The sequence below is a fragment of the Camelus bactrianus genome, chromosome 26 (genome assembly GCF_048773025.1).
Source record: "Camelus bactrianus isolate YW-2024 breed Bactrian camel chromosome 26, ASM4877302v1, whole genome shotgun sequence".
NCBI classification, from domain to species: domain Eukaryota; kingdom Metazoa; phylum Chordata; class Mammalia; order Artiodactyla; family Camelidae; genus Camelus; species Camelus bactrianus.
This window is the reverse complement of record NC_133564.1, coordinates 2,823,400-2,849,844: the sequence shown is the minus strand read 5'-3', so window position 1 is coordinate 2,849,844 and position 26,445 is coordinate 2,823,400. Positions and strand designations below refer to the sequence as shown.

General features: G+C 39.6%; 1 protein-coding gene across 6 annotated transcripts in view; it reads right to left on the bottom strand.

The window, feature by feature from the left end:
- Positions 1-26,445, bottom strand: part of LOC141575153 (uncharacterized) — a 195,240-nt gene that overhangs the window by 7,008 nt on the left and 161,787 nt on the right. For all 6 annotated transcript variants that reach the window (XM_074353754.1, XM_074353755.1, XM_074353758.1 and 3 more), the window contains 4 exons: positions 24,523-24,747; positions 18,272-18,471; positions 17,846-17,968; positions 792-879 (listed from right to left, as the gene is read on the bottom strand). The gene's annotated coding sequence lies outside the window, so the exon portion shown is untranslated. The remainder of the gene's footprint in view (positions 1-791; positions 880-17,845; positions 17,969-18,271; positions 18,472-24,522; positions 24,748-26,445) is intronic.

The window sequence follows — 26,445 nt, the reverse complement described above, 5'->3', positions numbered from 1 at the left end:
CACTAGAAATTACTTGAAAATGATAGTCTTAGCTCCTCTGTACATCAAAAGGGCATGTTCTTAATGTATCTGACTATATACACTGAAAGGATTGTTTAAAAGGAATTAAGATGAAGCCATCCTAAATAAGTTCTCAGTATCATCTGCACAAAGCCCCACCCAAGGGTTTCATTTCTCACTTCCACATAGGTGTTGAGGTAGTTTAACCTGGGTCTTGGTTTTTTATAACACAGGGGAGGGAAGAGTTGTGGATAGATTTATGTAGCAAATATAAACCTAGTGTATTTGATGTGTAGGAATCCTAGAAATAAACAAATTGATATATAGTCCCACCCTTAAGAAGCTCAGCCTTTCCATTTACAACAGCATTAAAAATAAAATGGGAGATACATTTAACAAAAATTTACAAGATTTGTACATTGAACAATTTGAAGTATCACTGAAAAAATTTTAGAAGATCTACATATATGGAAGACATCCCATGTTCATGGAATAGTAGACAATATTGTTAAAAATGTTAAGACTCTCCAAGGTGATCTACAAATTCAGTATAATAGCTATCAAAATTCCAGCTGACTTCTTTGCAAAAATTGAAAAACTGATCCCAAAATTCATATGGAAGTGCAAGGGGCCCAGGACAGCCAAAGCAATCTTGAATATGCAGAGCAAAGTGGGAGGACTCACTTTAAATGTTACTACAAATCTATAGTACTGAAGTCATTATGGTATTGTCATAAGTTTGGATACATAAATCTATGAGACTCAGTAAAAATTCAAGGGGGGAAACTTACATTTACAGTCAGTTTTCAACAAGGGCGCCAACAACACTCCATTGAAAGAATAGTCTATTCAACAAATGGTGGAGGGAAAGCTGGGTATCTGCAGGCAAAAGAATGAATTTAGAATCTGAAACCCCCTATTGTATATAACAAATAAAAATTAATTGAAAATGGATCACAGACAGAAACGTAAAATCTAAACCTATAAACTTTCTAAAAGAAGACATAGTATAAATCTTTGTGGTCCTAGGATAGGTTATGGTTTCCTAGATACAATACCAATAGCAGAAGTGATAAAAAAAAAACCAGATAAACTGGACTTCATCAAAATTCAAACCACTTGTTACAAAAGACATCATCAAGAAAGTGAAATGAAAGGGGAAGTGGGTAGCTCAAGTGATAGAGTGCATGCTTGGCAATAAATAAATAAATAAATAAATAAATAAATAAATAAATAAATAAATAAATAAATAAATAAATCTAATTACCTCCCCTGTAAAGAAATTGTCTTAATGTTTAAAGAAAGTAAAGTGGAATGACAATCTGCAGATTAGTAGAAAAAATTTGCAAAGCATATATCTAATAAGAGACTAGTATCCAGGATATAAAACAAATGCTTACAACTGACCAATACAAAGAAAATCAACCCAATTTTTAAATATACCAAGGAATTAAATAGATACACAAATGACCAATAAGCATATGAAAAGATGCTCAGCATCACTAGTCAAATCAAAATCAAAATGAGATCGCATTTTACACCCACTAGGATGGTTATAATCAAAACACGGACAATAACAAGTGTCGGTCAGGAGGCAGAGGAATGGGAACCCTCAATATGCAGCCATTGGAAAGGGGCAATTTTGCAGCTTCTTTGGAAAAGCCTGGTGTTTCCTCAAAAGTTTAGTGTTATCATATGGCTCAGCAATTCTATTCCTACATATAGGGTCATCCCTCAGTATCCTCGGGGGGTTCGTTTCAGGAACCCACCACCCTGGATTCCATAATCCAAGGATGTTCGAGTCCCTTTACAACCAGCCATCTGGATCCATGAAGTGGAAACTACACATATGGCGGGACAACTGTAGAGCCAACAGAATGAATACATATTCTCACAAAAATTTGCCCATCAATATTCATGGCAGTATCATTCAGAGTAGCCAAAAGTTACAAACAATGTCCATCCATCAATGAATGGGTAAAAAATTATCAAAAATAGTCCCAAAAACTTTTGGTCATTGAATCTTTGACAAAGGAGGTGAGAACATACAATGGAGTAAAGACAGCCTCTTCAGAAAATGGTGTAGGGAAAACTGGACAGCTGCATGTAAATCAATGAAGTTAGACTACTCCCTCACAGCACACACAAAAATAAATTCAAAATGGCTTAAAGACTTAAACATGTAGACAAGACACTACAAACCTCTTAGAAGAAAACGTAGGCAAAACATCTGACATGCATCTCAGCAATGTTCTCCTAGAGCAGTCTACTCAAGCAATAGAAATACAAGCAAAAATATACAAGTGGGGTCTAATTAAACTTACAAGCTTTTTCACAGCAAAGGAAACAGTAAGCAAAACTAAAAGACAACCTATGGAATGGGAGAAAATATTTACAATAAATGAGACTGTCAAGGGGTTAATTCCCAGAATATATAAACAGCTTTTACACTTCATAAGAAAGAAAAATAAACAATTCAATCCAAAAATGGGCAGAAGTGCTAAAGAAACTTTTCTCCAATGAAAACATACTAATGGCCAATAGGCACATGAAAAAATGCTCAATATCATTATCATAGAAATGCAAATCAAAACTACAATCAAGTATCACCTCACACCCTTCAGAATAGCCATCATTCAGAAGTTCACAAACAATAAATGCTGGAGAGGCTGTGGAGAAAATGGAACAGTCCTACACTGTGCTGGGAATGCCGTTCGGTGGAGCCATTGTCGAAAAATGTATGGAGATTCACCAAAAGACAAAAAATTGACTTCCCCTATGACCCAGCAATCCCACTCCTGGGCATATATCCAGAAGTAACCCTAATTCAAAAAGACACCTTCCCCCAAATGTTCACAGCAGCACTATTTACAATAGCCAAGACATGGAAACAACATAAATGTCCACTGACAGATAACTGGATAAAGAGGTTGCAGTATATTTATACCATAGACTACTACTCAGGCATAAAAAATAATAAAATAATGCCATTTGCAGTAACATGAATGGACCTGGAGAATGTCATTCTAAGAGAAGTAAGCCAGAAAGAGAAAGAAAAATACCATATGAGATCGCTCATATGTGGAATCTTAAAAAAAAAAAAAATACAAAGAAAGAGAAACTTATCTACAGAGCAGAAACAGACACAGAGACATAGAAACCAAACTATGGTTACCAGAGTGGAGACGGTGTGGGAAGGGATAACTTGCGAGTTCAAGGTTTGCAGATACTGATTATGTATAGAATAAACAGCAAGTTAATACTGTATAGTACAGGGAAATATGTTTAATATCTTATAGTAACTTATGTTGAAAAAGAATATGAAAATGAATACATGTATATTCCTATATAACTGAAGTGTTGTGCTGTAAACAAGAAACTGATGCAACATTATAAACTGACTAGACTTCAATGAAACTATTTTTAAATAGACCAAAAAAAAAGAAAAAAGATATTATTAAACCAAAAGTATAAATTACTGTTTCAGGCTGCAGCATGGATGAACCTTAAAAAAGTATGCTGAAATAAGCCAGACACAAAAGGACAAATACTGCCCTTTTAGGTGAAGTATATCTAAGTGTTCATTGTACTACTCCTGTAAATTTTCCAGAAGTTTGAAGTCTATTAAACTAAAAATAAAGTGTATTATTCATTAAAAACATAAAACGATTCCTCACAGGAGGGCTTTAAATAATAAATGAAGAAATGCATGTAAATCTCCTGGAACAACACTTTGCACTTCCACAGACAGTCACTGCTGTCACTGTCACTCAGAGGTTGGTACCAGCGCTGATGAGAGCTGCCTCCACTCGCTGCCCTGCAGACAGGTGTGAGGGCCTGGGGTCTGACAGGCAGGGTGACCTGGAACCTGAGTCAGACAAAGCAATGCCCCAGACTCTGTGTTACCCAACTTTCTTATACAAGCTGCTACATGTAACGTAAACACGCTAGTGGGATGTATCTTACAACATAGGCAATACAGTCAATGTTTTACAATAACTATAAATGGAGCAACTATTGTACATCTGAAACATATCATATTGTAAATCAGCTATACCTTTAGAAAAAATTAAAAAATAACATAAAAATGTTATAACTTTAATATCAGTCCAGTTTTTAAGTAACTACTAAACAGCTTAGAATGTATAAAAGCATTTAAGTGTGATGTTTATTTACATATTTATTTACTTTCAGCCTCCTGCTAAGAGAGAATTTAAACAATTTTTTAAACACAGCTTAACAACCATAACAACAAAAAGACAAAAGTGAGAGTGAAAAGAAAATGGAGATTCAATACTTAAATGAAACAGGGGGAGGTAAAGTCATAAAAATGGATGCCATGAAGTCAGGGTAAGTGTTAAAGGCCGACTAGAAATTCAGCTGTAAGATTCTTGGCAGCTAAAGCAAAAAGAAAAAGATGAAGGGGCGGGTGGTAGAGCTCAGTTTTAGAGCGTGTGTATAGCATACACAGGGTCTGGGTTCAAGCCCCAGGGCCTCCACTAACAGATAAATACACCTAATTACCTACCCCCCCAAAAAGAGCCCCAATGAAAATAAAAAGAGGAATTTGTTTCCTAAAAATACCTGATATTAAATTTAGATTAAATACTTAAAAAAAAAAGAAAAATAAAAACAAATGAGTGACACAAGCGATAATGCCCGAGAGATAAATCTGCGGTGGCAGCTGGCAGGTCCCCATGTCCCACGTGGGAAAATCTAAAACATCCTTCACACCACCCAGAGTCATCCTCAGCCTACCCCGCCCCTCCCCCTGTTAAATGCAGGAGAACAGCCAGGGCCAGGCCTTTGTTCTCTCTGTGTCATCACAGTGAGACAGGATGGAAGGGGGCAGAGCACAGCCATTCAAGGAAGACCACAGCAATTAACATCAAAATGGTGAAGGATTCAACCCCCAATAGGCCTTAATGCTCAGGATGAAGAGATTTAAGTTCTAGCAGACCTTGAGCTTCATTACACACCCATTGTAATAGTAACATGGTGAATAACACAACCCCAGGCACCATGGCAGTCCCAAGGCTAGCCAAAAAAGGTCAAAGGGTGGGAAATGGCCAACTCCCTGTGAATTCCAGCCCCTTGCCCTTAGGCTGGTCCTTCTACTTACTAGCATATGAAAACACCAAGCCCATGAATACAAGCAACTCAGCACCGCCTAGGGGTCACACCTCTCTCTCCCGCTTCAGAGAAGGCCCACACTCTGTGGAGTGTGTACCTACTTTTAATCTGAGCATCAAACCCCCACACATCGTGGAATTTCTCTTGCCTTTCAATGAATCTCTCTGAATAAATCTACCTTTACTCAACAGTGGCTTGCGCTTGAATACTTTCCTGCATGAAGCCAAGTACCCACATCTGGCAGGGCACATCCAAGGGGCTCAACCAAAGCCTGGCACACAGCCCTTCTCATGACCCACTTATTTTTTCTTGTATCAACAGGACTGGGTTGTGAAGGGAGCTCTAAGGCTCCGGCTAAAGGACAGAAGCAGCCCCAAGGGCTGGAATTGGCGGGCAGCCTCTCCCCCAGCAGGGGCCCTGGGGTCTGCCCGGTTCTCTATGTTTCTTTGTTGTGCTGAATCCCCAGCCACAGAGCGTTCTCCCTAGGCCTGTCCCCACAAAACCCTTCTCTCCAAAATACAAGCACATCATGTCACAGTCCACTTGTTCAACCAGGAAATGTTCAGCCCACTATTTCCCTCCCCAGTAAAGTACCTAACTGTCCTCCCTCCCATCCCACCACTTCTTTCTTTGTGACAACTGCACTCCCCACCCACCATCCTGAACGCAGGTGCCTTGCTGGCTGGGACTGAAATGTTTCAGTCTTACACAGCCTGCGTCCTTTCACTTTCCCCTTTCTACCTTAAAAAGCCTTTCCTGAGTCTCCCACACATCTGATTCTGAACTTCACAAAGTGCTAAGTTTACGGTCACTATGTGCATACATCCCAGGTTTTGACTAGGTTTCCTTCACAAGATCCTCATTAAGGAGCTGCATCAAGAAGTTTAAAGAGACTATTCTTACATCTGAGTGGAGGAGCCTACATAAAATTTAAATGGCTTTGAATAGACTGTTAACCAGGGACAGAGAGTTCGCAGGTCCTAGTCAAGAGTGTCATGAGGCAAAATGTTCTTCAAAGGCTCAGAGTGGCTTCTGAACACGGAGTCGGCAGGGAGGAGGTGACAGGCAGTGAGTGGAGTGTGTGACAGAGCTTACGCTCCCCCAGCTTGGGAAGAATTGAATTTTTTTCAAGTTTTCCAAACAATTTCTTAATACCTTTTTCCCTTATTGTCACATACCATTTCCTACGAATTAAGAAAATCAATATCAGTCATTTGGGCCACTTGGGAGAAGCTACACGATGCCATTCACAGGGCTGGGGCATGACAGCCACGCCAGTCTAGGTTGAAAGACCAGTGGGGGTATTTCCAAGGTGACCACGGGCATGCAGCAAACTCCCCAGCTTCAATTACCTCATCTCAAAGGTGGGGCCAATAAAACTACCAAGCAAAGTGCGTGATGATTATGGCCAACATCTGTTTACTAGGTAAGTGCCCATGACAGCTGCCGCTTAATGGGGAATGAGTATGACTAACGAGGCCCAGTCTACCTGGTCACACGCGCCCTGCCTTCCTGACTTGGTGCAGCAGCAGAGCTTGTTTAGCTGAGATGAACGCCCCCAGAGCAGCCCCGACGGGTAAGCTCCCAGCGCTGCACGTCGAGGCCTGTTCCTTTCCTTCTCAGAGCTGATCACAGTTTGCAGTCATCTGTTTTTATGTTTATCCTTTTTGTAACTGCCTCCACCCCGGAGTTTTGCTCAAGCAGCACAGGGCCAGGTATGTCTTGCTCCCTGCTGGATATTCTGGGCTGGGAGACAGCCGAGCACACATCTGGCTCAGGTGCTGAAAGGAGAGGGCAGAAGGCCCAGGGGCCCATGCTGAACTGAGGCCCCTGCACCCAAAATTATGGTCTGACTTTGGGCAAATTACACAGTCTTCTTTACCCTGAGATTCCTCATCTGTCCATGAAAATAACTGCCCATGGCACACAGATTTACCAAGATTAAAGGAAATCACCAAATTCACAACCTAATCAAGGGGCTACCAGTGCATCCTCAACAGACAAATGCTGCCTTTACAGCTCTGACACACGCGAAGCGGGACGTCCACACACAGTGAACACTGCTAAGTGCCAGTGTGTTAAGTGCTTCATGTGTGCTATAATAGTCTTTACAACTTACAACAATCCCAGGTATAAACCAATATTATCATGCCCATTTCACAGATTCACCAACAGGTTAGGAGAGGTCACATTCTAGTCCAAGGCCCCATGGTGAGGAAATGGCGATTTAAATCTGAATCTGGGCCCAGGCCTTGGCTCCATCTCTCTCCCATCCACTTGACCACTTGCCTATGAAATCCACCTGTCCAATACACAAGTTTGCAGCCGGCCAGCTCTTGAATGCAATGTTTGCCACCGTTTCTCAATGTTCATTAATTACCATAAACTGTTCTCAGGAACCACTACGGAAAAGAAATGTGGGCTTACGTCCCTGCCCACAAAGAAAAGGAATTCTGCCTTCTCCTGTAATGTGCAGAACACCTTCCCTACACCACCAAATCCTTTTGTAAGCTTCCTCCATGTTTATGTTTGCACACGGCTTATTAAATTAGAAGGTACCTGAAGTAATTCCATCTCGGTTGCTTTGCAAGTTTGCAGATTATCCATAATCATTCTGTGACCGAAAATACTACAGTGTGAATGAAAATACTGCAACCATGTCAGTAAACAAAGAATGCTAAAACCAAGTCATCAGTGGCTGCCAACACACCCCAGCGAGGACAGGCCTGCAGTCCAGCCTCTACAGCCACTCACAACGGTGCCCTCTGAGCAGACTCAGAATAAGAAAGGACAGGATACTTGCCCTAGATAGCTAGGTGCTTGTCTAAAGAATGAATTCAGTGAGTCAAAATGTTTGCTTCCTCCCACACATGGAAAAGCACTAAATTCTTGAACTTGAGATACCTGGCTTTCTTTAGATAACAAGCAATCTTTTATTGTTCCAACAACCTTGTCTTTGTTGTAAAGCTCCTATATATCCTAGCTCCTCCTCAACCTCTTGGGAACAGTCCCTGCGAGCGATCTGAGAGGCTGTCATCCCGGCTCGAGTCCTCCCGCCAAATAAACATAACTCTTAACTTTTAGGCTGCACATGTATTTCAGTCAAAAGTTTTGGACACCAGGAAGGGACCCAGAGCAGACTTCTCTCCAGCTGAACTCTCCGAGTTACTGAAGCCTTGGTACCAGCATTGGCACTTTGTGCCCATCTGCCTCCTTGGGGAATCCAGGTGAATTTGGGTGAGTCTCTCCTAGTTCTCGGATCTCCCATATTGGTTGATGATCCTGAGTTTTATTTGGTGGTGTATCCAGGTACCTGGCCCTCCAGTTGAAAGATAGTGGGTGGGAATAACCCACCCAGTGGAGACATACTGGGTGGGGCCTGGTTGAAAGATAACAGGAAACACCCACCTTGAGGAGTCGTCTGAAGTGGGGCTGGTGGAAACATACCAGGAAAATACTCACCCAGTGAAAACGTCCTGAGTGGGTCCCAGTTGAAAGACACTGGGTTCAGGACTAAGTGGTTAGGTAAGAGGCTGGTCTAATGTTGTCCTTGATTTGGTTACCTCCATTGAATTTTTCAGAATAAAAGTAACTCTTATGAGGAACCTTTCAACTCCAAAAATGGGACCCTCCTCCTGGCTGGTAACAGCATTCTTGGGTGACGGAGAAACTTTCAGGAATGGTAGAGGCAAAGATTTCATGTCATAGTGTTGTCCCTGCGGGAAATCTTACCAGCAATTTTATTCTGAGAACCCGAACTTACAATGGGAAATAGAACTTTCAAAAAAAAAATTAAAAAAAAAATAAAAAAACAGAACAGAAAAGAAAAAGAAATGACAGATTGCCAGCCTCCAACTAATACACTAGCCAGGTTTATATACGTACAAAACTTACAACATTAATTAGGGAAATAGAAAAAAAAAAAACTCACCCTGAAAGTAACTAACCAGGCCTGATAAAATATTTTTTGGAATTCTGAACTTATAAGAACAAAATCCCATTTAGGGGGAACTTGGATTTCTCTTCCTGTGTCCTTGAAATGTAAATGTTTTATCTTTCTCTGGGTGTTTTATGTGTGTGTATGTATGTATATATTTGTTTCTTTTTTTTTAAATGACAACTTGGACTCTGTCATACAAAAGGTACAAGTATTGTGTACATATTGTGGCCACGCAAATAAATTGGGATTCTCAAAAATCCTTTGATTGTACCAATTTTCAGGTATTTTGCCATCTTAACCGTTGTTGCATCAGCCTGGACCACAAAGGCTTTTAGCTTTTGGAAAGTAAACTTTTGAATTTTATTTAAGCAACACCCCCACTCTCATGTGGAAAAGCCTCTTCATCTTATTGGTTTAAAATCACTATATATATATATAAATTGATGGCCATATGATGGATCCTTTAATTTGGGAAAACTTTTAAATTGGTGAAAGTTGAAAGAACTCTCATTATAAACAGCCGTTTTATTGGTACCTATTAAAATCAAGTTTAAAGGTAGAAAAATATATCTAATGGTTAACCTAAGAAATTAGTTAAAAAAAAATGGTTTGAAAACCTACATTTGTGTTTTTCCTTTCCGATCAATGTTTTTAGAGATGCTAATAAATACTTAGAATAATTAATGTTAATTATGCTGAATAACTGGATAAAGGATTGTAAAAATGTCAAAAAAAAAAAAAAAAAGATAAGGGGCTTATCCCAAATGGATAAATATTTTTATATGGTTATTTTGAATGAGATAAATAAAATGGACATTTTTGGATTTAGATACAAGGTTTTGATACTACACTATGTAAAGTAAAAAAAAAAAGGGCCAAAGAGATCACCTACTGCCCCCCAACATTAAAGTTCAAACAAGTCCGCTTTAGCACATTTTAAAATATATGTATTTATAGAGCTAAAAAAAATACATATTTATAGACTGAAATTCTTGATCAATGATTGGGACAACAGACCTATTAATCAAATTGAAAACTGAGAAGGGCCTCAGCTCTTTGGCTGAAACTTGGGAATCCCAGAGACTTTTCTATATAATTAGATACAATGCACAAAAAAAAAAAAAAAAGCTTCTGACACTCCTTCTAGAAATAGGAATTACTGATTAAACCTAATAAATATAAAAATTAAAGGTACAAGATTTAATAAAATTGAGATAAATGTTTGTAAATTTGGTATATTAAATGGGCTTTATATAAAACATTTGCTTAATTATATTGTGGGATAGATATATTTCAATGGAAAAACGCTTCCCCTTCTTGGTATTACAAGGCTGGGCACATATCTGTCCCTTAGAAAATATTAATTGAACAAAGTAAAGGAAACCAATAGAGTTTCGAGAGCCTTCCAATATAACGTAAAATTAAAAACTAATATTCAGTGGCTAATAGACAATAAAGTAAGAGGTTTACCCTGGGTTTAACTTATAACCCAAGGAAAAGAGACCTCACTAAATACCTTATGCAAGCTTTGGAAGACATGCTAAAGTAAATCTTAAAGTTTTAAAACATGGAATTCTTTGTTTACAGCTCTTCTCACTGATACAAAAAAGCCAATTAAGGAGATACAATTGGACCTGCGTGACAGAGCAGTTCTCTGGGGAACTGGAAGCTTCTGTCTTTGTCTTGCAGATCAGAAATATAAATACAGCAAACAGTGAACTAGGACTGAGCCTAATTAGCTCAACGAGATAATACTTAAGGCGAAGAAATTTTTCGCATTTTAGAACTCATAACTCTGACGCGTCCTTCAGCATTTGTCAAGAAATCTTAAACGTCGGTTTCATAAATAGTAAGCCTTAGTGATTTGAGCAAGCAAATTCAGCTTACTCCAACTATTATTATACCTATCTTATAAGTAAGTTTTAAAGTGAACCTATGAGATCTCTAGCTTTTGTCTGTTTATAAGCCTGCGTACACATTATAGATATGAGATATTTCTACAGATGAAAAAAAAATCAAAGTCAAAGATCTCTGCTTAATTGACGTAAAAAAAATAAGAGCTTACAAATTAAGTATTTTTAAAATAAAAACTGACCAAATTGACTTTCAGCGTCACGTGAACTGGAAAATATTCAATATTAAGATAATACTTGGTAATGTTTAGTTTAAGTATGTTCTAATTAATATAGACATCTTTAAAGTCATCAATATTAAGTACAATACCTTTACTGTACCTAGTTTTAATGAAAGTCAAATAAGATCCTGTTATATCTGTTGCAGAATTGTCAAGAAAAAAAATAGTAATGTGGTGTAGTAAAATTTGAAGTAAATTAAATGCAAATGAGATGAGAGCTTTGGGTAAATTTTTAAAATATATTTTTAAAATGTATGGTTAAGATACTCTCTAAATGTTTGTTATCTTTAAATTCTAGAGTTGTGCTAAATTAAGTTAAATGATAGGATTTTATTAAATAGCTATGACACTTTCAGATAAAATAAGATTGAAATACGAATTATTTAACATTTAACTTACCATTACAGAGAAACTAAAGGTGTTTAGAAATATTAATAAATGGTTGGTGCTACCCTGAAATAATCTCTATTATTAAGGGTATAATCTCAGTATCCTAGGAAAGTAAGATAAATGTGTAAAGGAAGATATATGAATGTAATTATATTTTGTTAATAAAAAATAGTGACTTTCTTTTGAAGCTGGTTACTTCTGAATGGAAGAGATAATAAAGGACACACTAATGTGAGTATAGAAAGCTGTGGAACGCTTGTGGAAGAGGAACCCTGACGAAAGAGTTCTGTACGTTGTCGGAATTGTCTAAGTTTAGAATCAACTTGGGCAAAGTAAATGAATCTTAGAAGTAATCTGGTACAAGACTAGATTTGGTTTTCTCTCTGTTAAGATGACAACATTTTCTAAAAATGTTAATCCACTTTCAGTAACAAATTGTAAAGCTTCTTATACCACATAACTGACCTGTTCTGCTTTTACTTTAACGTATTTTCTTTTTAATGAAAAAGAACTACTTTACAGTGATCTATATGTTTATCTGACCAAGTGTTCTGAAAACTTTTAACAAGCTCCCCAAATATCAATTTCTAATTAAAGTTCTTTTAATCTCCAGTTAAGTTTGGGATGCTACAGAGGGCCCCTGAAACATCCCAAAGAGAGATTTTAAACTAATAAGTTTCATTTGGCATGTTAAATAACATGGTATTGTCAAATGAATAATAGATCTTCCTAGGTTATATTGTATGAGAAAATATTATTAATATAGATATTCTAGAAATTATATGGATTCCCTAAAATTCTGGTATATCTGAAATGTTACCAGTCATAATTCTAGTTATAGTGACCAGCTTTCTTTATCGATTATAGTGTAACGTTGTTTAACCATGCTTTTAAATCACTTGTCATTTATATACAGTTAATTGTTTCCTTTTGATGATTTTGCAATTGCTTACTCTTCAAGGAGATTTATTGATTTCAAATAAATTTCAAATTATAGCACTGAACTAAACTGGGTAATAAATTTTAAAGGTCTAATGAAAACTCTGAGTAAAAGAATTAGTTACATGGGACTGAGTAAACTGGTGAATATGGTTATAATTTTTGATTTTGTCTGAAATACTACTGGCTTTTAACCTGTTTCCCAGACATAAAGAAACTCTTCTCCTTAAGCTAGTTATGATTCACAGAAATTTGATACATTATACTTATGTACGCAGACTTGGAATAGTTATCATTTCTCTCTATCTGATCCCTCAAGAGACTAAAAACTCTAAGGTCCCCAGTGGCTCTATCAGACAAGTGAGGAAGATCATCTCCTAACAGATATAGCAATCTCAAAGTATTTTAAGGATTTTAGAGAGAAAAGAATTTACCTAAATCTGTAAGGCAGAAATCCATGACAAGCCCTTGACGAGGCATTCTGGGCCTAAGAAAACCTTATTAACATTCTACCCTGAGAGTCCTTATTAAAAGTTCCAACACAGCCAATTTAAAAAAAGCCTATATAATCAAATAATCAGACTTAGCTTGTAAATAAATTAATCTTGATTTGACTATATTTGAGAAAACTGAGAGTAACTTTAGAGAGAAAAAAGATTATATTTTAGTGGATATTAATTTCTAGTTTTGTTGATTGAGGTCTATATTTACTTAGACATTTCCCAGATCATTCCTTGCTGTTATGTCACATTCCTGTAAAGTTTAATTGAATTATGAAAAGAATAATCTAGGTTTGTTTCTGAGGCTCAGTAATCTATCCTTGGTAAAGTTCCAATGCCCCATGACCAGCAGCCAGGGGATTATACATACTGGAACAGGCATGACTTAAAGAACTGTCTCCAACCTGAATGGAAGGACCCTTTATCAGGTACTCTTAACAAGACCATACACACCAAAGCTGAAGGAAACGGACTTTCAGATTCATTTCCTATCAGAAACAGCCCCTGCAGTGCACTGGCCTATAGAGCACTGCTCACCTTAAAACAATGCCCAAATGGAGAAGAATCTACCAGGTCAGGATGAGAAGAAGACAACATCTGAAGAAGACTGCAGACCCAAGACACAGAACCAGGCCTGTATGCCAATTACTTTTATAATTTCTCCTACCTTTGATTATGAACTACTCCAACTGCTAAGTTTATGGTAAATTACCTATGTCTAGTACTTCTGTGTTACCTTGGTGGGTTTCCCTACTCCAAGGCTCTAACTAGATAGCCCTCAGAAACGTTATTCTAAAAAGAAATTATAGTTCTGTTTAGGCCACTATTGATCTTACAAGGTGGGAGAACTCACTTGGCCAATTAATACCTGCTCTGACCCTGACCATAAATATGAAATTTCTCATAAGATCACTCAAACTCATTCAGGAACACAAGGAAAATATTAACCCAAAAATATAACTTCTTGACTATTAAATTCTTACTCATGACATTATAAACGTTACAAGCTGAATTACTTATATCCTGTCTATATAATAAAATTGTTGTCTGTTACATTTCCCAATGTGTAACTAGGCCTACAAAATTGATGATGGCTAAACATCTTGAAGGAATAGGTAAAATTTATAACTCTGTGTAAAATAATTGTAATAGTGTGATTCTAGTTATGGTAATGAGCAACGAAGGGTAAACAATTCCTGGATCATAATAGACTAGTAAGACAGGCGATCCAGAGAAGTTTTAGTATCAACAGGGTCTGATAAAAAACTAACACCTTGAATGGCAGCTCAGAAGATAATTCACCTGAACTAGGAATGAGCCATCCTAGCACCCTGGGACAAAATTGGTCATGAAATGTCTCTCAAAATATTGGTCGAATTTAGGACCAACTGGGAGCACTGTAAATGAAAGTACTACAATGTGAAAGAAAATACTGCAACCATGTCAGTAAAAAAAGAATCCTGAAACCAAGCCATCAGCAGCCACTGCCACACCCCAGCGAGGAAAGGCTTGCAGCCCAGCCTCTCAGCCACTCATATTGGTGCCCTCTGAGCAGACTCAGAATAAGAAAGGACAGGATACTTGCCCTAGATAGCTAGGTGCTTGTTAAAGTATGAATTCAGTGAGTCCAAATGTTTGCTTCCTCCCATACATAGAAAACCACTAAATATTTGAACTTGAGATACCTGGCTTTCTTTAGATAACAAGCAATCTTTTATTGTTCCAACTACCTGGTCTTTGTTGTAAAGCTCCTGATATCCTAGCTCTTCCCATACCTCTTGGGAGCAGTTCCTCAGAGTGATCTGAGAGGCTGTCATCCCGGCTCGAGTCCTCCCGCCAAATGAAACACAACTCTTAATTTTAGGCTGAACGTTTATTTCAATCAAGTCCCAGAATAGACATAACTCATCACTTCTTTAATGGAATTCACTGGATCAGGAACCAAAAGCGTGTTCTAGTCCTGAAAAACTACTGGTTCCTCTTTCTTCCTGTCATTATACAGTCCCACCAGAACTCATTACTTTGCTGTCTGCTCATCTGGTAACCAAACTCAGAGAAGAGTCAACTCAGCAGACTGCCCTACTGGGGAGAACAGCCGGCAAAAGCACTGGGGGTTGCCTGCCCTCCCGCACGCTCTGCTGACCCCTAGTGTCCTCCGTGGAGACCAGGGCAACAGAGCTGTTCCCAACAGCTGCAAAGTCCCACACGTTAAGAAAATCATTTTATGTTATATGATATGTTAAGTATATACCCATCTCTGAAAACAGCTTTGCCAGAAGCCCAAATCTTCAACATTAATCTGCAAATTCAAATCCGGTCCCTAAGTGAAAACAAGTCTTAAGACGACGCTAAGGCCTCCAAAGTTCTCTCCACGACCATCAACCAAACTGCCTGCAGGTCTGCAGCTACAGGCGGCAACATGTCTGCTTTTAAAGCAAACCCATCCTGCCCTCGGGTGCTACAATGTCCCTCTACGACCTCCCATCTCAGGGTAAGAGCAGCCGCTGCAGAACCTCACAGGGCAGCACTGACAAGACTGGACACAGAGGATCAGAGCTAAACTAAGCCTTCTGATGACACAAGCTTGTCACTGTGTCACTTTACAGATGAATATATATAGAGAGAGAACTGGGGTGATCTTGCTCAAAGTCACACAGCTAATAAGTGGCAAAGTCTATAACTCTGCTCCTCCCTCCGTCGTGACGCCCCAGCTGGGACGCCCACAGGGTTCTCTCTTGCCTGCCTGACCAGTCCTTTCCTGTCACACATAACCCACCACAGGGTCTGAAACTAGCCTGCCTTTTCAGCATCTTTTACCTCCAGTCTCTCAGGAACAAGGCTGCTCGGGCCACTGTATGACTTCCGGCTTCCCAAATCCTCCATGCTCAGGTTGGTCATGCCTGTGCATCCAGCACCCTGCTCAGAGGCACTTCCTCCCCTGCAGGAGGACGTTTCCACTCTCCGCAGGGACACCCCCTCAGGGAAGCCCTCTTCTCGCCCTCAGCACAGCAGGTGTCCCAGGCCACATCCCGAGCTGCCCCATTAGGACTGCGGGTGCCCAGGTTTGCTAGTCAGACCAGCAGCCTCAGAGGCAGGGATTATGCCCGTGTCTCCCTGCAAACCTACTGCCCGCCTCACAGTCCCCAGCCAGCAGGTCACCTGGAAGTCACAGCAAGTGCCCCACCCAATCCAGGAGTCTCTTCATTTGCCAGCACCGCTGAAGACTGGTTTCCAACCTTTGGTCGGTATTGCACAAAAAGGCACCTTCCACTGTGAACCGGGGGGGTTTTGCTTATGCTACCCACCCTTACTGGAAATGTCAAGGGAAACCAAAAGGCCTTTTCTCGACACTTTTTTGATGACACCCACCCACCCGCAATACTCAAATGTTCAAGAGAATTGGGTCCACGTGATTTTGTTTTCCTTACGCTAAGTGGCTCAAAACACTGTGGGATTCTTTCTCTTTTGAGGGTATTTGTACTAAGTTTATAGGCTTTAATCTGCTTTTGTCTCTCTCTTCAGTATCCCTCGTAGTTGCCACTTCTTACTCCCTTCAGCAGCCTCCCTCCCAACATCAAGTCTAGGAAATCAGCTGTGATGAGGGGCCCAGGGGCAGTCACAGAAGTTGCAACTAAGGAACAGAGAGGCGGCATAATTTGCGCAAGGTGATCAGCTGCAACCCCTAACAGAGTGTGTCACGTCCCTCTGTTTAACTCTTATGCTAAGCAAGTTAACTTTTTGTAGATTATAGTTATAAACAGATGAGGTATCAAAATATATACAAGGACACACATCAAATTTAAGATGTTGATTAACTCCACTATTTTGTTTCTATTTATTTTATTTCTGTTAAAAAAATTAAGAACCTCTGCAGTCAATAAATCAAAATGTTACTGGGTTTTAAATCCAGAATATGGAGTTGTTAAGAGTGTCATTGCTCATAATTATTTGTATGTTCACAAGACAAAATGATTTGAAAGTCTCTCTCCCCTCACCCTACTCACTACTGGCTCTCACCAGAGCTCCCAGTCCACACATCTAACAGCCTTTCATTTTACCCACAGCTGAACTCATCAGATTTATAAGAAACTCCAAGTTCTTCACCTGGTGAAGGTCTTTGCCATCAAACTGTCAGCTCAGGGAGGGCAGGATACGCCCTCTCTCCTTGGCCCCACCCTCTGGCAGAGCATCAGCATGGGAGGACCTGCTGAGCTACACCAGCCTGTATTCTAAACCTGGTCTTGATTTCTTAGCAAACTGCTTCACTTATCCATACAAATCCAAGGTAGATTAGAAAGATTTTAGATGTTGAGCTAGACTATTGATTTGGGGATTTTGCACTAGCAACCAGCAAGTACATTTTCTAATGATTCTGTCTTCTAAAAACCACACCCAGATTTAAGTAGTACTTGTGGAATATCTTCAGAGTAAAAGGGACTGTACTTTTACAGACTTTATAATTTATAACATGAACAACCCGCACAGGGTCACAAATGGAACTGCCTCACAAGTGACAGAAGACAGGTGAGAGGCATATAGCAACAGGTCACAAAGATGGTAAGAGCAACGTTGATTCTCCAACCCCCGAAAAAATTCCTCAATGAACTGAAAACTCTGAATTTTGAAAGTAAAATACTATCATATAAAGAAATAAAAAAATAATCCTCTTCATCAGGGTTTCAAGATCTGACTCCAGAATTTTTAGCAGGCTATACTGAATCCTAGCAAAGGAAAATCAGATACACTAGTGGTGAGTAAGTTCCAGGGAAATGGCAGCAATTCCTCCACTTGTAAAAGGACATAACTCACTTGTCAAGGTGAAAGTAAACTGCATTCTGGAGAAATTCGGTAGCTCCCAGGCTCTGCTTCTGGGTGGCAAGTACACGGACAGCTTCTAAGCATGCTTCTAACTGAGTCACCGGCATTCTTACACTGCAATGGGAAACGGAGGCCCTCAGTCATGAGCTGAGATGTTCCTGTCTTGTCTCACTGCCCGTGCCTCGGGGACTCAGTGCCCTGCAGCAACCCTGCCCCAGGCCAGGACCCGTAGCGTGGCCCAATCAAGCATGAGGTGCACTGTGCTTGAGAAAGCCCATCCCCGATGGGGGCAAGAGGTGCTGGTGGGGTTGTGTGAACCTATAAATGCTCACAGAAATACACCTACATACAATGAAGTGATACAATTAAGAGTAGCAGGCTATTTAAAAAAAATTCAATTGTCAGTGGAAATTTTACCATTCCTTTCCACTTGTCCCCTGCACTCTGAGACAGGCTTAGGCTCTCTCACACCTGCAGCTCTGATGCAATCGTTGTGAATTCATTTTGCTTTGCTGCAAGTGTCTTCGCTCCCCGTGTCGCTGTGAATGTCGTCTTTTAACAGAGTCAGATGTCTTCCTGGATCTCTCCCTGAATTCCTTGCTCCTGCTTCTCAGATCCTAAGATAAATGGCAAGTGAAGACACATGAGTATAAAAGGCACTGTGGACTTGACTAAAGCCTTCAGTGTCCCCTAGGTGAGTGCTGCCCACCCCTTAACTTCGATTCTCAAGGTTCTGCCCAGGGTGACATCCAGACAGGATAGCATCCTGGGCCAATTAAATGCTGTGTGGCTTGGGCGCACGGACAGGAGCAGGAGCAGGAGCTGGTTCCGGTGCCGGGCACCTCCCCACCTCTGCTTGTCTCTCTCCCGAAGCCCCGCTTCCAAGCCCCCATGCTCCCTAATCTTCTGTCCTTCTCTTCTACTTTACTCCAAGCCCTTTTCCTCTTCATTTATTCCCTACTTATACCCAGCTGGATTGATTTTTCAATCACAGTATCTGAAAAAATTTTCTGAAGTTGAAAAAGAGGTCTCCAGAGGTCAATGCCCTTATGCTGGTTCTTGAAGAGAGCCCCAGCTTAGGGAGACCCTCACCAACACTCACAGGGCATCAGACATGTTGCAGGGTCGACCACCCTCAACAAGAGTTTGCTGTGACTCCAAGGCACGCACAGCATCGCTGCTCACAAAAATGTAGTTGGCTCATTTATCCATTATTGAGAAGAAAAATTAAAAATTGTTCATGTTCCTTACTAAAATTATTTATGAGGTGGAAAAAGGAATTGTAATAGAAAAGAAAAATTTGACTTCATTTTAGATATGTTCCTTTGGCTTTAAAGCTGTGCCCTGTTTTCTAGGCTCAGACATGCTAGCTCTGCACCTTTTGTAAAAGAAATTTGCCTTTAGCCTGAAATATCCAGGAGGGCCTATTCTGCGGGCTCTGATCTTTAAGGATGTTAGCTCTTCTACACTTATGTAGAGATGGCAAGTTGCAAAGTAGAGAATAGCCTGGTTTTTTTCTTGGAGATTTTAAAGGGTCACCGTGATTTGACCCACATGGACAGCTGCAAGAACAAAGGATTCCAAGGAAATCAATTCGTACAGCAAGAAGTTTGCAACAACCAACCACACCCCCCCCTTTTTAGTAAAAAAGGAGACTGAATTCTGACTTGGGGAAGAGGGTTCTCCAGGATATCAGTATGCCATCTTCTGGGTCTGCCAGCTTTTCAAATAAAGTCACTATTCCTTGCTCTAACACCTCATCTCCCGATTTACTGGCCTGTCATTCAGGAAGCAGAACTAGCTTTGACGTGGTAACTAAATGACTTCATTGGAGGTAGTATGTCTCCACTGTTTCCTCATTTCGAATGTGTCACAACCTATAAATTTTATATGCTGTTTAGCAACACAACCAAAAAACCTAACATAGGGAATTGATTCCATGGAAATAAAATTATTTCTACTCCTTCAAAGCTTTTTTTCATTTCTATTTTATTTGTTTTGCTTATTGAAAAGAAAATAAAAGTCAAATCTATTTATTTCATGTATTTTTGTTATAGCTGCATATTTTAAATACTAATAAGATATTTAAATTGCAATAAAAAATTGTTCATATATTAGTGTAAAGATATATAAACAATGTGGATTAGGAAAGTTATGGATATTTACTAAAAATCCACTGCACATCCAGTCTTTTACAAGCATATACTGGAATAAAAGCTCTATGATACAGGGGTCCACCACCCACATTCTCACTGCCGAGTTCCTTAGTAATCAACTACCAAGGCACCAACATAGAACCATGTGATCAGTATTTTAGGTATAAATGAGGGAATTAGCTCATTCAATTCTATAAAAAAATACATTAAAATATTTACTGAACTTACTTACAGACAAAGAAAATTGGACACAAAGAAGTACAGTTTCTTCTCCAAGGTCACAAAGCTAATAACTGGTAAACGCAAGATTTGAACTCATCTGCCTGATTCTAAAAACCAGGTGGAATTCCCATTTGACTGTGGAGGTTCCAGCAGCACAGCCTATCACCATATCTTTTTTCAGATCTAGCCTTAGACAGCCTGAGACAGCACCCCATTCCTATGGAACTCGAGGGCAAGTGATATCAATAAGGATTTTATATTCAGTAGTTTCTTAGGCCTCATTTATATAAAGTGTCAGCAGGTCAGCAGAAAATCTCTGGGAAATATGAGTGGATCCAGAGCTTTTTGCTGATTAGAAACTCAGTCTACCAGGACAGAGTGGCCTTCCCATGAGAGGCCACATGGATATAAACTAAAGGCAGCTGAGCAATGAAACCTAGCAAGACCCTGGAACTCAAGCAAGAAGGACACCTGCCATCCCCTGCACAGTTGCCTCTTCGCCTGCATGGACACGATGGCAGAAGACCCAGGTTCTTGTCCAAGTTACACCATCATGGATTCTCACCCATAAAAAGTTACGACTCTATGCTCTTAAGTACTTTCCAACTCAAATATGATGAAACCAATATCTCAGCAGAATGTCTATATCTCCACTTCCTCTCTTCTATTAGGAGAATATTTCTATGGCAACAAAGCAGAAATCCAATTAAAAACACCATGAAAGAAGCCGGGAGAAAGTCTGCATAAGAGACTTTGTTCTCATGCTCAGTGAATGGAAACACAGAAAAAGTGTTCCTTCTCCCTCAGTAAGTGGGAGGTAGCCTGATTGTGTGTGTGTGTGCGTGCTTGTGTGTGTAAATCAAATACAATGAATTCTGGGATATTTACAGATTTTTTATCTTAAAGTCATTTCATGAGGATGAGACAACCTGTAAAGTAATTTGAATCTAGTGTTCTGAGAGAGTCTCAGGTTCTTATGGTGGAGGAGTGGAAAGGGGAAAGGAAAGGAGGAAAGAAGTAAATGAAGCAAAGGAGTACGAATACTGCTAGGGAAAGGCAAGACGTTAATTTTGTTCCTAATTACATCACACAAAAATTATGGACTGGCTTTCCCCCAAGTCTTGTCAAGCACTGAGTTGCAGAAGAAAGGTGACAGCCCATTTCTTACTGAGCTTCTGATTGTACGTGGCATCTTATAGACACAAATCATTTAACTTGATCAAACACTCTAGCAGCAGGCCGTAATTCTCCTGTTTTTGGAGACAAGAAAACAGGAGTTCAAAGCTGGTATATAACTTTAAAAAAGTCAGAGGACAAGTAAACAAGAGAGGATGAATTCAAACTCAGATCTGAATGCAGAGTCTGCCCTTCCCACTCCCAGGACTGGAAAATCCTTAACACACAGGCTGCCTAGCTCCCCTGCAGTGTTCCTGGCGCCAAGCATTTCCCATGGTAATGGTCGCCAGTTCTCACAGTCACAGCGCTCTGTGCAGCCAATGACCTCCATCGGACCTTGATCATCTACCTGTCACGCCCAACAGGCTTCTCCACAAAGGCAGGAAAGCTGGCTTTCCAGTGCATACGAAGCCATCCCTGGTCTAACCTGGGCTCTTCTGCGGCTTCTCCAGCCTAAAGGCAGCCATGAAACTGCTCAGAGTTTGTACATGAGCCACACTACCTCTCTCCATCTGTCTCCACACCTATACTTCTTAGCTATGACCATTTTGATAATATTGGAAACAAATTTTTAAAAACACAAAAGAAAGGATCCTAGAACAATTACTTAATATTTACAATTTTAAATGATTTGTTACAAAGTGAGTATTTACAAACCGAATCTGCCTTCCTAGGTGTCAGTTTTAACAGTTACAAAATATAATAGCAAAAAATTCTCACTTACAGAATTAACAAAGACATCAACAATAATCTGGAATAAACTCACAATTAAAGCCCATGTTCTACATGGAGAAAACTACTGGATTCTACTGAGGAGTAAAGTAAGAGGTGTGAATGTAGAGACATCAACATATTGCATGGAGGAAAACAGTTTTGTAAACATGGAAGTTCTCCTAAAAATAATTCAAAACTTAATAAAAATCCGATGAATACTCTTATCTGACTTTTTTTTAACTTGAACCAAATATTTTAGAATTCTTCAGGAATAATAAAGTCATAATAATAGCCAAGAAATTTTGGGATGGCAGAAAAGAACAAAAAAAAATTGCACTGTCAGATAATAATTAATTTTTACAATATGTAAGATATGGCGCTGGAGTAAGGAAGTAAGATTGACAGAAATATAGCATGAGCTCAAAAAGAGACTCTAGTGTACATAAGTATTTTGTGCATGTGGGATTTCAAATCAAAGAGCAAATTATGAATTCAATAATTGTCCTTGGACAATCAGAGAATCACCTGGAAAGAACAAATTCTATTCCTGTCATAATGACCACAAAAAAAATTACAGATAGTGGTTTAAATATTAAAATACTAATAACAGCAAATACAACTCTTTGCTCACATTAATTCAACTTCTCCTCACTATAACAAGTACTATTATCATCTCCATCTTAGACATTAAATAAACCTACATAAGATATTTATACCATTATAAGAAAGTATTTCTAAGAATAATAACAAAGATAAAACCCAAAAGGAAGACATTTACTATCTTAAGAATATTTTGAGCCACAACAAAATTAAACCTACTGAACAAAATGAAACGAAAGAAGTGACAAGGAAAAACTACATGATATATGTTGATGAAGACAAGAGATTAATGTTCATAACATACAAAGAGCTGTCACAAAGCAAAAAGAAGCTTCCTCACTTAAATTTGTGCAAAGGACAAAATGGATCATTCACTTTTCAAAAGTCAGAAGGCTAATCAGTGAAAAATGCTCAATATCTCACTGATCATCAAATGCAAACTAAAACAATGAAAAAGCACTTTTGCTCATCTTATTGGTAAATATTTTTAAAATATATTGTAGCTAGTGTCCATCTGTGGGAGAAAAAACTGTGAGGGACCTTTTTGGAGGATGACATGTCAATGGATATGTAAACTCTGAAAAACGTGTGTACACACTGATTCAACCCCACTTCTAGGAATCGTGTCATTTAGAAAAAAAATCAGTTCAAATAGATGTACTGTTTACACTGGTGGGAAGAAAAGCTGAAGTGAAATCATATCCAGCGATAGAGAATTTGTTACATAAGTAATTCTACATTTTTCATTCCACACTGTAGAAGGAATTTCTAGTCACTTGAAAGTAGCCTGTGATGAATATAAATGTCACATCCAGGGACTAAATTTCCAGAAGACTTAACTAAAGGCATGCTCATACAAGATCACAGGAATGTCTGTTAAAGAAAAATGCCAGTCAAACATCTTTTCTGACAGTGGAAAATGGAGAAAACTTAAGTATCCACCATCAAGACAATGATGCGGTAAATCACGGTGAGCTGTGGGCACTGAGGGGGCCACCGTTTCCCCGTGACCCAGGGCCTTGTCCACAGCACTCTTCCACCAAAGGTGTCCTTGCACAAGAGAACACATCTGCACATCAGGAGACCCCTCCAGTCTATCTGAAAGGACCGGGTGAGTCTGGAGTTGGAGGACGTCTATGATATACCCCTGAGTGAATAAAGCGAGCTGCAGAAAACATATAGTATGGCCTTATTTTTCAAAAAAGCATATATACACACATATACATAGATTTCTCATATGTATGTATGTATGTATGTATGTATGGGTATATATATATGTCATCGGCATAAAGGTCATGAAATATATACACCAAATTTTCAACAGCTTTTACTCTCAGGAAATAATGGGAAGGGATTTAGGGGCCTTTCGGTACCACCACAGTTCTCTTTTCAGTATTTCAGTTAAGTACACTTGGAATTTAAAAGTTTATTTAAGCTCGAAGTAAAATGGACGATGCCTCCACAAGACATAATGCTATACTGGTCATTAAAAATCATGCCAGGGGAGATAGAATATTGAAGAAAAACATGTAATAAGCCGAATGGAAAATGGAGGTCTCCACACAGTAAACAGGCACAGAGTGCTCACTGGTTTTTATGACAGAGCTGATACACACTGATGAAAAGAACAGAAAGTAGATGTTAAAGTGTTCATTATTATTTCTGAGTAGTGGGACCTGGATAGCCTCTTTTGTCCCTTTTTTCAGACTTATTATATTAAATATACATTATTTTTCATCTGAAAAAAGCATTTTTAGATGTGTAGTAACACACATTGGAGAATAATACACGAGTACTTACAGAAACCAATAACTAGGAGACACCGCAGCAGCGCCACACACTGTAGAACGGGCGATCCTGATTAACACTGCGCAGTTACATAAGGACCCACAAAGTGAAAGCACTTGCTGTAACAGGGCACGATCCCCTTCTATTTGTCACTTGTGTCTTCAGGGCTGAGGCAGTTCTGAGCATGGCCAGTGTCAGTGTTGGTGTCTGGATGGATGCCACTGGATGTGAGGGCACCTGCAAGCCGAGAGGAATAACAGAAATCATTCTCTGCCTTTTCTGCCTTGTTTCTTTGTTACTTTAAAAGAGAGGCATAAATAAGATAAACTAAATTTTCCCTACTGAAATTTCTGTAATGAAACCGTTTTCAAAGTGTTCACAACTTATATTCTGCCTATAACAGTCTTTTCATCAAAGCTTCATATTTATTAAATGTTAATTAACTCAGTTAATTAACTCCCTGTTGAAACCTTCTACTATAGAGCATGAAATGCACTATGTGAAAGGACCACGCCTGCAGTGACTAGCTTGGCTGTCTTGACGGCATTGCAGTCAGCCCCCAACATCCCGTGGCTCTGAGCTCCTGATGCTGCTAAGAGAGCACGCTGCCGCCTCAGATGGAGAGAAAGTGTGAAAGCATTTCCTGAAATCTACAGCACTGACAAAACATAACTGACAAATCCCAGGCTCCTTTGAAGATGTCATTTTCGGTTTCTGGCCAACCCCCGTCAATGAGCAGAACCACCCCATTCCCGAGCAATGGCACTCACTTGGTAAGAAGTTCTGGAGAAATTTCCAGGTATAGAATGTAATCAACTATACGTAGAACTCTGACAAAAGAAACAATGCAATACCCTGATTTTGGAAGACACTCAAAATATTCTCCTAAGCCTTTGTAGCTGGAAAGGTTGGGCTTCTCCTGAGCCACTTATTTATTTCACAGCCAGTGAGCATCTCCCACAAACCCTGTTAGCCTGTGTCTGCTGGGAGCATCAGGTACACTCTTGCTGTCGATCTTATAAGTCACAGGGCAGAGGCGTGTGTCTCACGGCTGCAGCCATCACACAGGCTCGCCTCCTAACCTCACAGTTTGAACTTGGCCCCATTATCTAACTTGTTTATTTTGTATCTGTTCTTCTGTAAGCTGCCTGAAATGCTTTTTGGAACAAGTCAGAAGAATGAGTGGGTAGATAAATGGACAGATGAACAGGTGAGAAATGGGCAGACCGAAAGAGAGACTCCAGGAAATGGGGGACAAATAAAATTTCCTGTGCAAAACCCTCTTCTAGTCAGGGAAGAAAACCACCACGGAGAAGAGTGAAGAGGCAGGTAGCTTAGGACTGTTTCCTGGATTCCATGAAAAGTCACACCAAGAGATGAGAGGGTAGAACTATAAATAATAAAAGAAAAAAACCACACATGCTTGAAAAATATATCTACAATATGTACTTTCTAAAGAATAGATTCAAATCAGCAGGGCCCAATACCACAATCCTTGGGTATTTACAGAAATGAGAATCCCATCTCCAAACCACAAGGCATCCCTTTGGAGCACTGAGAGTCTACACGGGGCGGTCATAAAGCCATCACCGCAAAATTTATGCTATCCTGCACTTACGAGGAACGAGCAGTTGTGCACGGGTGACAGTTACACACCACAGCACCTCTACGGGGGAGGGAAGCCTAGCGAGCCCCATCTCTGCAGGACAGAAAACCAGTCCTGGAGAGCCTAAGCCGACCTACCAGTTCTCCATCTCACAGGACTGGTCACTCCAGAGCAGGACTCGAACTCGGACACACGTCTGTAAGCACGATATTATCATGCTTTTTCTGATTTTTGTGTGTATAATACATTTGTTTCTGGCATGAAAGGATATTTAATAAATGATTGATTGTCTTGTCTATCTCATTAGCTCACAATCAATCTTTATACTG